This window comes from Dendropsophus ebraccatus, chromosome 10 (genome assembly GCF_027789765.1).
Source record: "Dendropsophus ebraccatus isolate aDenEbr1 chromosome 10, aDenEbr1.pat, whole genome shotgun sequence".
Taxonomy (NCBI): domain Eukaryota; kingdom Metazoa; phylum Chordata; class Amphibia; order Anura; family Hylidae; genus Dendropsophus; species Dendropsophus ebraccatus.
Window position 1 is genome coordinate 87,321,272 of NC_091463.1, and position 14,983 is coordinate 87,336,254.

The following is a 14,983-nucleotide window of genomic DNA, read 5'->3' on the forward strand; positions in this document are numbered from 1 at the left end:
GTGACATGTCACTTCTTTCAGAGGAAAGTGCACGCCCTCCCATAGAGATACTGCAGGACAATGAGCGCGGCGGGATTCCGCTGTGGAGAGTTGTTTTTGCTCAGTGTGAACCGGGCCTTATGTGTGGATCTCATCATCAGGTTATATATGGAAAGACATACCTCCCAACTTTTGCAAAGAGGGACAAGTGTGACGCGGTCCCCATAGCCACGCCCCCATAGCGACCCTCCATAGACACGCCCCCATACCAACCTTCCATAGCCACTCCCCTACAGTCACCACATGCCGCTGACTGAATAGTGCCCTACATAGTCTCCAATCCCCCATATAGTGCCCTACATAGGGTGGTATTACACGGAACGATAATCGGCCAAATTGGCCAGATTCGGCCGATTATCGCTCCGTGTAATAAATGCAACGATCAGCCGATGACAACGATCATCGGCTGATCGTTGATATAGGTTAGAACCTATTTTCGTCGGGCGCCGACCGCGCACCGCTGCGTGTAATAGTGGTGCGTGGCCGGCGACTAACGATATACATTACCCATCCACGTTCCAGGGTTGCTCCTGCCGTCCGCTTCTCCCGGGGTCCCGCGCGCGCTCTAGCGTCACAGAGGCCTGTCAGCTGATAAGCCGCTCAGCCAATCACAGGCCGCGGCGGTCCCGGCCTGTGATTGGCTGAGCGGCCTACCAGCTGACAGGCTGCTGTGACGCTAGAGAGCGCGCGGGACCCCCGGGAGAAGCGGACGCAGGAGCAGCCCCGGAACGTGGATGGGTAATGTATGCCAGTTTAGCAAGGGCTGCAAGGACATCGGTAACGATGTCCTTGCAGCTCTTGTCAAACGATTATCGGGCCGTGTAATAGGTCCAGTAAACGAGCAACGATCTAGCAGATCGCTGCTCGTTTACAGGTATTATCGGGCCCTGCTCGGCCCGTGTAATACCACCCATAGTCTCCAATCCATCATATAGTGCCGCATATAGTTTCCAATCCATCATATAGTGCCCCATATAGTTTCCAATCCCCCATATAGTGCCCTACATAGTCTCAATTCCATCATATAGTGCCGCATATAGTTTCCAATCCCTCCATATAGTGCCCCACATAGTGTCCAATCCCCCATATAGTGCCCCACATAGTATCCAATGCCCCCATATAGTGCCCTACATAGTGTCCAATCCCCCATATAGTGCCCCACATAGTATCCAATGCCCCCATATAGTGCCCCACATAGTATCCAACCCCCCATATAGTGCCCCATATAGTATCCAATCCCCCATATAGTGCCCCACATAGTATCCAATGCCCCCATATACTGCCCCACATAGTATCCAATGCCCCCATATAGTGCCCCACATAGTATTTAATGCCCCCATATAGTGCCCCACATAGTATTTAATGCCCCCATATAGTGCCCACATAGTGCAAACAGTCTGTTGTAGGCCAGCTCACCTGCCGTGGTATTGCCCTTGATGCACGGTAAGACCCGGAGACAGGGTCACAGCATACAAAAAAGAAAAGTTTCAGCACCAAAATGGCAAATCCCATAAAGCTTAGTCTTTATTGTAATTCTTCACATCAGGTACAGTGAATAAAAAAGTTTACGCGTTTCAACGCTTCTCGCGCCTTGTTCACAACTTAAACACACTGGATGCAAACCCCATATCTCTATTTAAGGGGTGGTATCATACATCTCATGTTGCACAATCAATTAAAACACTTGGTATCACATGTTTAAAAGCCTTTGTAACTTCAAGGTAGAGAAGTTAACTCTTAAAGGGAAAGTCACAGAGTGGAGCAGTTAACTCTTACAGGGAAAGTCACAGAGTAGCGATTAACTCATTAAATGCTGTGAATCACATTATTCGGTTACACCTAAAAAGAGAAAATATGTGTGCAAAAACTGGCAGGTCGATATAAAGCAGGTCTAGGTCACTCACTTGCAAAGAAACTTTAGTAGGTTAAGATTAGATCATGTCTAGAATTGAGACCCTCTGGAGTTCTTGTTCCCAATCTAAAAATCCAAAAGGATTCTCTATTCAGCAGCTTGCAACGTAAAGAACCCCCCCCTTTTTAAGGGGAAGATTTTTCCAATGCCCATAATTTTTAGGGGCTGTACATTGCCGGCATGAACCTCTCTCAAGTGTCTAGTTAGAGATGATACATTCACCACCTCATTTCTCACATCTGATAGGTGTTTTCTGATTCTCATCTTGTAGCTGGTGGATCTGCATCCAACATACTGTACATTGCAAGCTGTACAAGTGGCCACATAAACAACAAATGTTGTGTTACAATTGATGTAGCTTTGTATTTTATATGTGTTGCCATTTGAGCATGACGTTACTTCTTTAGAAACCGCAGTGTGTGAACAGGTTATACATCGCTGGTGCCCGCACTTATAAGACCCCTTCACTTCTAGCCATGTTTGTGCTCTTGGTTTGTCTTTAACATAGAGTGAAGGGGATAGAGACATTCCTATTGTGGGGGCCCTTCTGGATACTACTTTTACTCCACCTTTCGTCATTTTATGTAGTTTATCGTCCTGCCGCAGCAATGGTAAGTGTTTTTTTAATATTTTACTTATTCTGGAAAACTGCTTACTATATGTGGTGACAAAAACTACTTGTTTATTTTGTGATCTTTTTTCTACTGCTCTTCTCATGTTTGATGCATCTTCTTTACATTGAAAGCTGCTGAATAGAGAATCCTTTTGGATTTTTAGATTGGGAACAAGAACTCCAGAGGGTCATCCAGTGTATCCAATCCCCAGAATAGTGTCTGTATACCCCGCTGCCCGCGCCGGAGGATGACAGAAGTGTGCGCTCTGCCGGGAGAGGAGCTGCTGGGACTGGCGGACCGGTGAGTTACTGCTTTGTTGTTTTTATTTTACACCCAATATAATGCGCGACACTGGGTGCTGGGTCCCGAAAACAGGACTGTCCCGCCGGATCCGGGACAGTTGGGAGCTATAGGAAAGACATTAAATATTTTATATATTAGTGATAATTTTTTTTTTTTACCTAATCTGGAAAATATACCCGGGCCAATATTTCTTGGCTGCTAGAAGTTACAGCCACATTGACCACCTCTGACCCTGTCTGGCAGCATACTGTACAGGTTTGGCCATATATAAGCATCAGTCCCTATAGAAGAGGGAGAAGAATTACAGCCTTAGGCCATGTTCAAACGCAAAACAACAACCACTGTTCTACATGTTCATCATTGGCTCTTTATTTTCCACCCACAGGGGGAGATTTATCAAACATGGTGTAAAGTGAAACTGGCCCAGTGTCCCCTAGCAACCAATCAGATTCCACCTCTCATTCCCCACAGACTCTTTGGAAAATGAAAGGTGGAATCTGATTGGTTGCTAGGGGCAACTGAGCCCGTTTCACTTTACACCATGTTTGATAAATCTCCCCCATAGAATCTGTTGGCTGTAGGAACATTATTTTAAACCAATAGCTGTATGGGTGTGACTGATAATTAACCTCTTAAGGACATAGGACATACCGGTACGTCCTATGTCCTCACTTGCACTTCAAAGCGGGGCCGCGCGGCGGCCCCGCTTTGAAGTGCCGCGATCCCGGGTGCCGCGAGTAGCCCGGGACCGCTGCTATTAGCGGGCACGGTCTGATCGCCGTGCCCGCTAATTAGCTAATCGGAGGCAGCTGTCAAAGTTGACAGCTGCCTCCGATTACCGGAGGCAACGTTTCCCTGGTGTCTAGTGGGGGAGATCGCTCCTCCGGGACCTTGTCCCGGAGGAGCGATCTCCGTTACTGATGCCGGCCGGGGACGCGTCCAAGATGGCGCCGTCCTCGGCTCGGCACTCGTTTACTTCCGGCTGCAGCAGCCGAAAGCAAACGAGTGCCGATCTCATGGATCTCTGCAGCATATCTATGCTGCAGAGATCTCAATGAGAGATCCAAGTGTATATACTAGAAGTCCCCTAGGGGGGCTTCTAGTATATGTGTAAAAAAAAAAAAAAAGTGTTGTTAATAGTAAAAAGCCCCCTCCCCTAATAAAAGTCTGAATCACCCCCCTTTTCCCAGGTTTTAAATAAAAGTAAACAAATAAATAAATAAATAAACATGTTTGCTATCGCCGCGTGCGTAATCGCCCGAACTATTAATTAATCACATTCCTGATCTCGTACGGTAAACGGCGTCAGCGCAAAAAAATCCCAAAGTGCAAAATTGCGCATTTTTGGTCGCATCAAATCCAGAAAAAATGTAATAAAAAGCGATCAAAAAGACGTATATGGGCAATCAAGGTACCGATAGAAAGAACACATCATGGCGCAAAAAATGACACCTCGCACAGCCCCATAGACCAAAGGATAAAAGCGCTATAAGCCTGGGAATGGAGCGATTTTAAGGAACGTATATTGGTTAACAACGGTTTGAATTTTTTACAGGCCATCAGATACAATATAAGTTATACATGTTATATATCGTTTTAATCGTAACGACTTGAGGAACATGCATAACAAGTCAGTTTTACCCCAGGGTGAATGGCGTAAAAACACATTTCCCCCAAATAAAAGAAATGCGTTTTTTTTTTCAATTTCACCACACTTCGAATTTTTTTCTGGTTTCGCAGTGTACTTTATGCAAAAATTCAGCCTGTAATTGCAAAGTACAATTAGTGACGCAAAAAATAAGGGGTCATGTGGGTTTCTAGGTGGAAAAATGCAAGTGCTATGACCTTTTAAACACAAGGAGGAAAAACCGAAAACGTAAAAACGAAAATGGGCCATGTCCTTAAAGGGTTAAATAACCATTGATTTCCATTCACACTACGGCCGGCAGAACGGCAACACAGTTGTTCTCATTATTTTGTACAGCCGCATTGAACAACAGCACTGTGCACAACAACGGCCCTTGTTCTATTGAAAGCCATGCATTTGGAAACCTACGGCCGTATTGGTCATTGAGCTCAACATAGCTCTATTCACACAATGTAATGAATTTGAGAAACTATGGGCGTAGTGGTCATTCGTAACAATGGCTGTAGGTTTCCGAATACATTCATTTCTATGGATAGAACAAGAGCCCTTGTTGTGCCCACTATGTAGCGAACAACGGCCGCTGTTCTAAATAGGAGCAAAAATAATAAGAATGTCACTTTTTTCGCCTGTTGTTTAGCAAACAATGGACGCAGATAATTGACAGTTCCTACAGTATGTGGCCGTCCTGCCGTCTGTAGTGTGAATGGAAATTGCTGGTTAATTGATTATCAGTCACAACCATACGGCCAGCCGACTTCTAGGGGTCTAAAATAATGTTCCCACAGCTGATAATGCAATAACAGCCAGCGGAACATGTTAAACAGCGGCCGTTGTGTGAATATGGCCTTATTGTGGGGTATGTCCGCAGTAAGGAAAAACAGCACAAAGAGTAATATAATAGAAAACAATAGGAAACAAAATTTTAATACACTTAATTACATAAATATCACAAAACTATAAATAGAGAGAGAGATAGATAGACAGACAGACAGACAGACAGATAGATAGATAGATAGATAGATAGAATCTATCTATCTATCATACAATGAATGGAACCTCAGTTACTTTGTAGTGTATTCTATCTTTTTTAAGAAGCAAATGGTAATAAACATAGAAGGCTATCCTCACCTACTTATGTCTGCTCACATATAACATGGTCCATTGTTAGGCTATGTTGCTTCCTATGATCGTCATTTTGCGCTAAAGTCCCGTTGTGGGAACACAATCTCAATGTAGGAATATATAACATTGTATATTTTTATCTCAATGCCTGAAAGCAATGTGTCCTTCATTATGTGACTCTATAAATAAGAATAATAAATAAATTCTTACCAATCTGTAGAATGAGACACAGAAGAGACAATATGGAGAGGGTCACAGTGAGCTCCATGTTACCAGCCCACGGATGAGAAGATGAAGACTGTACAATGGCTCCTCTCTTCTGCTTTCCATTACTTACATATCTTACATGCTTAATGGTGTAATATGTGGTTGAAGTGAGACTGTAACTATCTGCGTGTCACGCAAAAGTAATATTTTGTGAAGCCAACCCACAGGCTACAAAACAGAAAGAAAAAGAAAAAATGGGCACGGGCGCCTCGTGTGATACCTTAATATATAGGGAGTAGGGTAAGGTGAAAAGAGGCTCACCTGAAGGCCACTTGGGCTTTATGCATATCACCCCTTCCAAACTATGGGGTACAGGTCCAAGTCCAGAATGTGATCCAACTGTCTGTAGAACTAGATACCCTAAGGACTGCTACGCTGACTGTACAAAAAACTGGATACTCCCAAAAATGATGGGACCCATGGAAATAATATGTGAGAAATAGTAAAAAAGCATATAGTACTCTAAGTCAGCGCTGTCCCCAACACAGAAAGTTTTCAATAGTAGAATAAGGTTAATAGAATTTATTAATTGGATTAAAAAAAGTATGCTTCTTGAAGACATGTGTCCTCTTCATCAGATATATGAAAGTGCACTTTCATATATCTGATGAAGAGGACATGTCTTCGAAACGCGTCATACTTGTGCCTTTTTTTAATCCAATTAATAAATTCTATTAACCTTATTCTACTATCGAAAACTTTCTGTGTTGGGGACAGCACTGACCTAGAGTACTATATGCTTTTTTTCTATTTCTCACAAAGGCTACAAAGGCTGTTAGGGTACAAATCCACTTACCGGATCCGCAGTCCTCTCGGTGCGTATTTGCAGCTAGACTCGCTGCGGATGCCGACCCTATTCTTTCAATGGCAGACAAAATTGCAGCAGGGATGTAAATCCCTGCTGCGAGTTTGTCCCCAGCCCGCCCCGTTAACCCCCCAGCCGCCGAACATATACTTTACCTGATCCCGGCTCCGGCTTGCTTCGGCGGTTCCCGGTGTCTTCAGCAAGCCGGAGCCGGGATCAGGTATAGTATATGCTCGCTCCAGCCGCCCGCCCGCAGCCCTGGCCGCCTGATCACCCCCCCCGCAGCCCCGGCCGCCTGATCAACCCCCCCCCCCGCGCAGCCCCGATCGCCTGACCCCCCATGCCCCCCCCCCCCCGCAGCCCCGGCCGCCCTACCTCTTCCCACTCCCGCAGCCCCGGATGCCCAATCACTCCCCCGCAGCCCTGGCTGCCTGCAGGGGGGGGGGCGATTGGGCGGCCGGGGCTGCGGGGGTGGGAGGAGGTAGGGCGGCCGGGGCTGCGGGGGGTGACCAGGCGGCTGGGGCTGCGGGCAGGCGGCTGGAGCGAGCATATACTTTACCTGATCCCGGCTCCGGCTTGCTGAAGACACTGGGAACCGCCGAAGCAAGCCGGAGCCGGGATCAGGTAAAGTATATGCTCCGGCGGCCGGGGGAATAACAGGGCTGCCATTGAAAGAATAGGGCCAGGAATCCGCAGCGAGTCTTGCTGCAAATACACAGCAAGAGGACTTGCTGCGGATCCGGCAAGTGGGTTTGTACCCTTAAAGTGAATCTGTCAATGTGAACCCCCCGGGTTCTCCCCGGGTCCTGCACGCAGCAGCTTCAGAGTGGCCGGGACCGGCCTGTGATTGGCTGGATGACAGGCCGCTCTGAAGCTTGAGCGCGTGGGACCTGGGGAGAAGCGGACCGCAGGAGCAACCCTGGAGCATGGACACGTAAAGTATATAGTTTAAGCAAGGGCTGCAAGGACATCGGTAGCGATGTCCTTGCAGGCCTTCTTAAACGATTATTGGGCCGTGTAATAGGCCCATTAAACGAGCGCCGATCTAGCAGATCAGCGCTCATTTACAGTTGCTATCGGCCCCTATCAGCTCGTCTAATAGTACCCTTACTCTGTATGTCTGCATGACAGTCTCAAAAAGGCTCCTGTCTGTCACTCACAGCTCCCACTCCAGAGCAACAGGAGACTCCACACCTACCGGTTTCTTCCTTGCTGTGGTCCGTGATCCTAGAACGATCAAAGTGGATTTCCCGCTCTGATTGGGTAAGTGGGTTTCCTGGTGACATAATTACACACTCGGAAATGCTTCATAGCCAGCCAGTACAGGTAACCCTAACAGCAGCTAGAGTTATACATTATAACTATAACATAAACAACATAGTAATCTCTTATGGGGATAAAGAAAAAAATGGAATAAAAAAAAATTATCAACTAAAACAAGTGTAAAAAATGCAAGTTATTTGCCTACAAGGTACTCAGCTATCCCCTTGGATGTTATTAAGTGTTTGATTCCGGATTCCAATTATGCTACATGGAAAAGCAAGGGGATCCACACATTAGGGGACATGTTGTGGAGGTCATCTAAGGGACTTTGCATATCTAACCGGCACTTACCAGATATCTCATAGAGACCACTATAAATATCTGCAATTGCGGCACTGTATTTCTAAATTTCCTTTGTCAAAGACTTTACCTACGACAATGTATGAGGTACAGACTAAGGCTATGTTCACACTACGTAAGAGACCTTCCGTTCCGTGACTGCAGTACGGGCCAGGATGATCTTTCCGGCCACAGTGTTCTGATGCGGGCGCATCACCACGCACCCGCATCAGAACTCTCATAGCACACAATGAAGCTAGCGGCCGGAGCCGCTCGCTTCATTGTGTGAACTGACAGGTCTTTCTGCGGGCGCAATTCACTGAATTGCGGCCGCAGAAAACTGACATGTCAGTTCTTTGCAGCGCTGCATGGGATCCCGGCCGGAGCGTATACTATGTGTATACGCTCCGGCCTGGATCCCATAGAAGAATAGGCAGTGTTCCACACTGTACAAAGTATGGCCGTTGTTGCAGATGGGGAACATAGCCTAAAGAAGGGAAACAGGGAGGGAAATCTAAAACATATATGAACATGTTCATTCTTCAGCGCGGACAGGGCAGGAGCGCGCGCCTCCCATAGACTCCCATTATGAGCGGGAGGCTAACGGCATTCCGCGGCGGACAATTCCGTCGCCGAATTCCGCTACCTTTCCTCAGTGGGAACGGGGCCTATGAGCAAGGAATGCAGGAAATAAGTTCACATTTTGATTGCTGTATGTTCATTTTATGTGGTCCTTGTTTATCATTAGTCGATGAAGTGGGCAGGTATAGCGCAGGGATAAATAGGACATGTTGCTCTATGCTCTATGTACTGGAACTTTGTCTGAGGTCCCTGACAAGGGCCCTGGTCTGGGCCAGGCCCGGCTTCACCATAACAGGAACTTTCTTTTTGGCTGTGTCTCTTTCTTCCTATATACTGACAAAAGACCTCCCACCACGAACTAACCACCATTTTATAGGGGAAACTAAGGCTTAACCTGATTGGTTGGGCTGTGTGTGGAAAGGAGAGAGACAAGAAGTGTAATAGGTTGAAAAGTGCGAGAATTACCTGCACCTGTGATTGGACAACATAACAAACAATAGTTAACCTTCCTTTAGCTGTGCTCATACAAATAAAGACAGGCTAATACAACAGAGAGTGACACCTACTGGGGAAACAAAAGTAAGCACCTTCATCCCTTTAGTGCAATACCTGATACCCAAGTGGAATGAAACTTAGTGGACCACCCATACCAGGACACTAAAATAGGGATTTAGGTCTGGAGATCACTGAGGCCACTCCACGTGAGGTCCCTCAGTCTCCAAAAGCCGTTCCCTAGTGATACAACATCGATGAGCTGGAGCATTGTCTTCCATGAAGATGACATTAGGCCTGCCCACAGTTTAATCCCACCACCACCACCACCACCACCACCACTAGACACACATGCCCACACTGTAACACCCCCACCAATACACACACCTGCCCTGTACAGTGTAACACCACTAGACACACCAGCCCTGTATACTGTAACACTAGCACCCATAGACACAGCGGTCCACACTGGAATACCACCACCACCACAGGCAACAGTGGCTGATGCATGGTGCTCTTCTTGACGTCTGCTAGGGACCAGTTGGCCTCAGTGCTGTTCACTGATGAAAGCCTATTGACTGATGAAAGCCGATTAGGAGCAGAAATGGTGACTACAACGATGTTGGTGATGTCAAGAAGAGCGTTATGCATCAGCCACTGTTGCCTTTGGTGGTGCTAGTGTTTCAGTGTGGGCAGGCGCCTCTAGTGGTGGTGGTGGTGTTACAGTGCGGGCAGGTGTGTCTAGTGGTGGTAGTGTTACAGTATGGGCAGTGGCGGTCTTTTGCACTAAGCACCCCAAGCGATCGCTTGGGGCCCCCAACGTCCAAGGGGGCCCCCATGCCCTGCTCTTGTGCTCAAGACGGCTGGACAGGGCCGCTGCCCCGCTCGCTGCTGTCATCTGAACTGTAACTATAAGCGTTCATAGTTACATGCAGCAGCACTGACAGGGCGGGAGCCATTGGCTCCCTTCCTGTCAGTCACTCTTGTGGCTGCAGAAAGTGTTTTCCCTGCGGTCACAAGTGGCCGCTTTGTCCTTGTGGTGTCGGCGCTCCAGTGACATCACGGGAGCATCGGCGCCAGGACAAGGGGAGTGCAGCCTCTTGTGATCGCAGGGAAAACCCTTCCTGCGGCCACAAGAGTGAAGAGAAGAGGAGACGCCTGGACCCAGGTGAGTATAAGTGTTTGTTTTATTGTGTTATATACTATATGGGAGGGGGAGCACACAGGGGTCTGTTTAACTGGGGAAGCGCACATAGGGGGTCTATATAAATGGGGGGAGCACACAGGGGGCTATATAACAGGTGGAGCACACAGGGGGGCTATATATAACTGGGGGAGCACACAGGGGGGCTATAGACTACTGGGGCTTCACAGAGGGGTCTATATACTACTGGGGCCAGCACACAGGGGGTCTATATACTACTTGGGGCAGGAGAATGGGGTCTATATACAACTTGGAGAGCACACAGGAGGTCTATATCCAAGTGGGGGAGCACACGGGGGGGTTATATACTACTAGGGGAGCACACAGGGGCTCTATATACTACTGGTGGAGCACACAGGGGTCTATATACTACTGATGAGGCACACAGGTGGTCTATATACTGCTGGGGCAGCACACAAGGGGTCTATATATAACTGGGGGAGCATACAGGGGTCTGTATACTACTGGGGCAGCACACAAGGGGTCTGTAAAATACTGGTGGGGCACACAGGGGGTCTATATACTACTGGGGGAACCACATAGAGGGTTTATATACAACTGGAGGAGCACACAGGGGTCTATATCCAAGTGGGGGAGCACACAGGAGGTCTATATCCAAGTGGGGGAGCACACAAGGGGGCTAAATACCCCTGAGGGAGCACACAGGGGGGCTATATACTAGTGGGGGAGCACACAGGGGGTATATACAACTGGGGGCAGCACACAGGGGGTATATACGACTGGGGGCAGCACACAGTGGGTCTATATACAACTGGGGCAGCACACAGGAGGTCTATATACTTCTAGGGGAGCACACGGGGGGGCTATACAGTATATAACTGGGGGAACACACAGGGGTCTATATACTACTGGGGGAAGCACACAAGGGGTATATACTATTGGGGGCAGCACATGAGTATATATTACTGGCGGTAGTGCACAAGGGGTATATACTACTGGGGGCAGCACATAGCTGTCTATTGTTGTGGAGCGCGTGTTGAGGGGGGGGCAGACATAACTTCGCTTGGGGCCCCAGAAATGCTAAGACCGCCCCTGAGTACGGGCAGGCACCTCTAGTGGTGGTGGTGTTACAGTGCGGGCAGGTGTGTCTAGTGGTGGTAGTGTTAAAGTACGGGCAGATGTGTCTAGTGGTGGTGGTGTTACAGTATGGGCAGATGTGTCTAGTGGTGGTAGTGTTACAGTGTGGGAAGGTGTGTTTAAGGGTGGTGGTGTTACAGTGGGGGCAGATGTGTCTGGTAGGGGTGGTGTTACAGTGCGGCAGGTATGTCTAGTGGTGGTGGTGTTACAGTATGGGCAGGTGTGTCTAGTGGTGATGGTGTTACAGTATGGGCAGGTGTGTCTAGCGGTGATGGTGTTACAGTGTGGACAGGTGTGTCTAGTAGTGGTGGTGTTACAGTGCAGGCAGGTGTGTCTAGTGGTGGTGATATTATAGTCTGGGCAGGTGGGTCTAGTCAATTCAAAACTGCCCTGCAATTGCATAACCACATTGATGCTATGGCCACTATTAATTACGGCATCTACATGGTTAAACAGTTCGGTTGGAATTTTTTTTTCCTTAGTATACTTGTGGTAAGGTGTCAGCTGCACTAATCATCTAGTACCCAATGTGTATTGTACATGTACATCAAATGTCGGGAAGGGGTTAAAAAAGTAAAACATAAAAAAATAATGTAGTGTTGCACTATGTGTTTTCATTTCTCTTCTTACACCTTGTTAAAAGTGTCTCTCTCGAATGTCACAGGTCAGGACAGGTGGCCGCTGTGCCATACTTCAACCACTAGATGTCACATTCTCACAGGCTCAGCTACAGATAACCTGAGGTCTAGCTACACACACACACTCCCCTTTATAGTGACAACTTCCCTTTAGCTATAATTAGTTAGTGCCTAGCTACAGGCCAGGAAGGACGTGTTATTCCTGCTCCAAGTCTAGTTCCAGACAGAGAGGAGAGCGGACCTGTTTTCACTAAGCTAGTTACCCAATCACCATGGGTTGCTTGACCAGACCCCTAGGGAAAATGGAGACAAAGGAGACTTCACCTTAGAAAAGGGATGGACAAATTCAAGACTGGACCTGCAGTAGAGCACAGTGCTAGTACACCGCTCTCTACTGACAAGACGCTCAGCTTTGTAGAAAGGGCACTACAATTTAGTTCCACCCAGAGCAGAAACCTTGGATTCGTACTACTCCAATGGGACGGAAACCCAACACTGTGAGGTAGAGGTTAGGTGAGATAACTAGACTCATCCATACGTGAGTACAGGGACTTCTTCAGAACACTTCAACACTTCACCACCTCCCGGCACAGTACATAGTACATTAGGCAAGGGCCATCCTATCCGGTCCCTATCCCCTTATCGTTTCTTCTTGAGTACTTGAGTACTGTTTGTGACTGCATTAGGATAACTTTTTAAAGGAAAGTTTACAAGTTGTTCAAAGTGGGACTCATCTCTGTCGCCGCACTTGCACCTCACACCTATTCTATACATGGTCTGGTTGCCTCCAAAACACCAAACCCACCAGCAGAGCTAACATCAGTTCCAGCACCCCGGGCCACGGCACTGACCTCCAAAAAGATGAGTTATCTCTGCTCTAAAAAACTTCTGATATAAGCTGTAGTAATCATCTGGTTCCTGCTGTGTATGGTATGTACTGGTATACAGATTCTGAGTCTGCTCTGTATACCTTTCCGAAATCTTAAAGTACATGAACATCAAACATCGGGAAAGGCTTAAAAGCATGAAACATAAAAAATTAACTTACAAAAAGATAAGTGAGTTCTCACACAGGATGCATCATAAATAACAGAAGTGTGATAGATACAGTGATGTATGGGGAAGAAAGAACAGGGTGTGAGTAACCAGGGGATAGGAGCTGCTGAGTGCTACAGTTATACATGCCAAGTTGTCCTTAGTGTCCAATTTCTTAATTCTTAATATATCTGTGCTATTTATTTATTTATTTATTTACTTATTTATTTTTTTCTTTGTAATGACATAATTTTACATGCCGGCAGCTACCAGTAGAGGGTGCTTATTGTATACGGGTGTATACAGCTACTATTGAACATACTGGGAGTTGTATAAAACTATATGCAGTGAGGTTGCCATAGTCAGGCATAGCAAGCAGCAGAAGAAATTCAGTTCTGGGCCCTTCCACCAAAAGACCTAAAGAGCACAATCTGCCTCTATAGTGCAATGTCTACTTTCAGGATCAGTATTATGGTCACCTCCAGTATGGTTCTTGGTCCTGTTACTTTTGAACTATTGCTGCCCACATAGCAGAAGTATATACCGGAAGTTATTTCCAGGCCTCCTCTGATAAATTATGTCCCATGTTTGTAATTTTCATGTTGATTAAAATTCTCATCCTCGCAGCCTAAGGCTATGTTCCCACTGCATAAGAGACCGGCCGTTCCGCGACCCCGGCTGGGTCACAGAACGGCCAGTCTCTGCCCGGATCATCGCCGGATGATCCGTCTGGCCGCAGAGCTCTGATGCGGGCGCATTAGCGCGCGCCCGCATCAGAGCTTCCCATAGCCCACAGTTAAGCGAGCGTCCGGAGCCGCTCTCTTCACTGTGTGAACTGACAGGTCTTTCTGCGACATGTCAGTTTTTTTGCGGCCCCGCATGGGATCCGGCCGGAGCGTATACGATGTGTGTACGCTCCGGCCGGGATCCCATTGATCAATAGGCATTGTTCCACTGCGGTAAAAGTACGGGCGCAGAGGAGACAACTCTGCTCATTCTCTCTATTTATACAGCAAAGCTGAAAGGGAACGTAATACAGCAGGAGGTGGCAGATTATTGGGGTGGCTCTTGTGTTACATTTTATTTATTTATTTTGCATGGATTTTCACTGAAAATTTGATAATGAATGTAATTGTATTTACACCTGTGGTTTTGGCGTACAGAGACTCAGTACATGGATGATAAGGACGAGTCTGGCCCCTACATAGACTCTATGAGCCTGTTTAATTGAAAGCAAAGCTGTAGATAACATCCTGATGTAGGCGTTGTATCATTGTCTCACAGGTGATGGAGGATGAAAAACACCTGCAAATAATATATACAAATAATATATACATCAGTATCAGGATTGCTTCACTGCGATGACCATGAGAATGATGAGGATGATGAGACAGATGATACGTATGACGTCCATTACAAGCTTCAGGACACCAGCTGGACCTGTAATTAGATAGGACAGTGCACAGTGATGAGAGGCGGGTGGGGTGCTGGGCTGGAAATCAGATGAAACATTACAAATACTAGAGAAGGTTGTCGCCCATAACAGAAATGTGTTGTTGGTAGAAATGTATGTCAGGATTGTCAAATTATGTCTGACCACAAGATGGCGTAATGGAAACCGG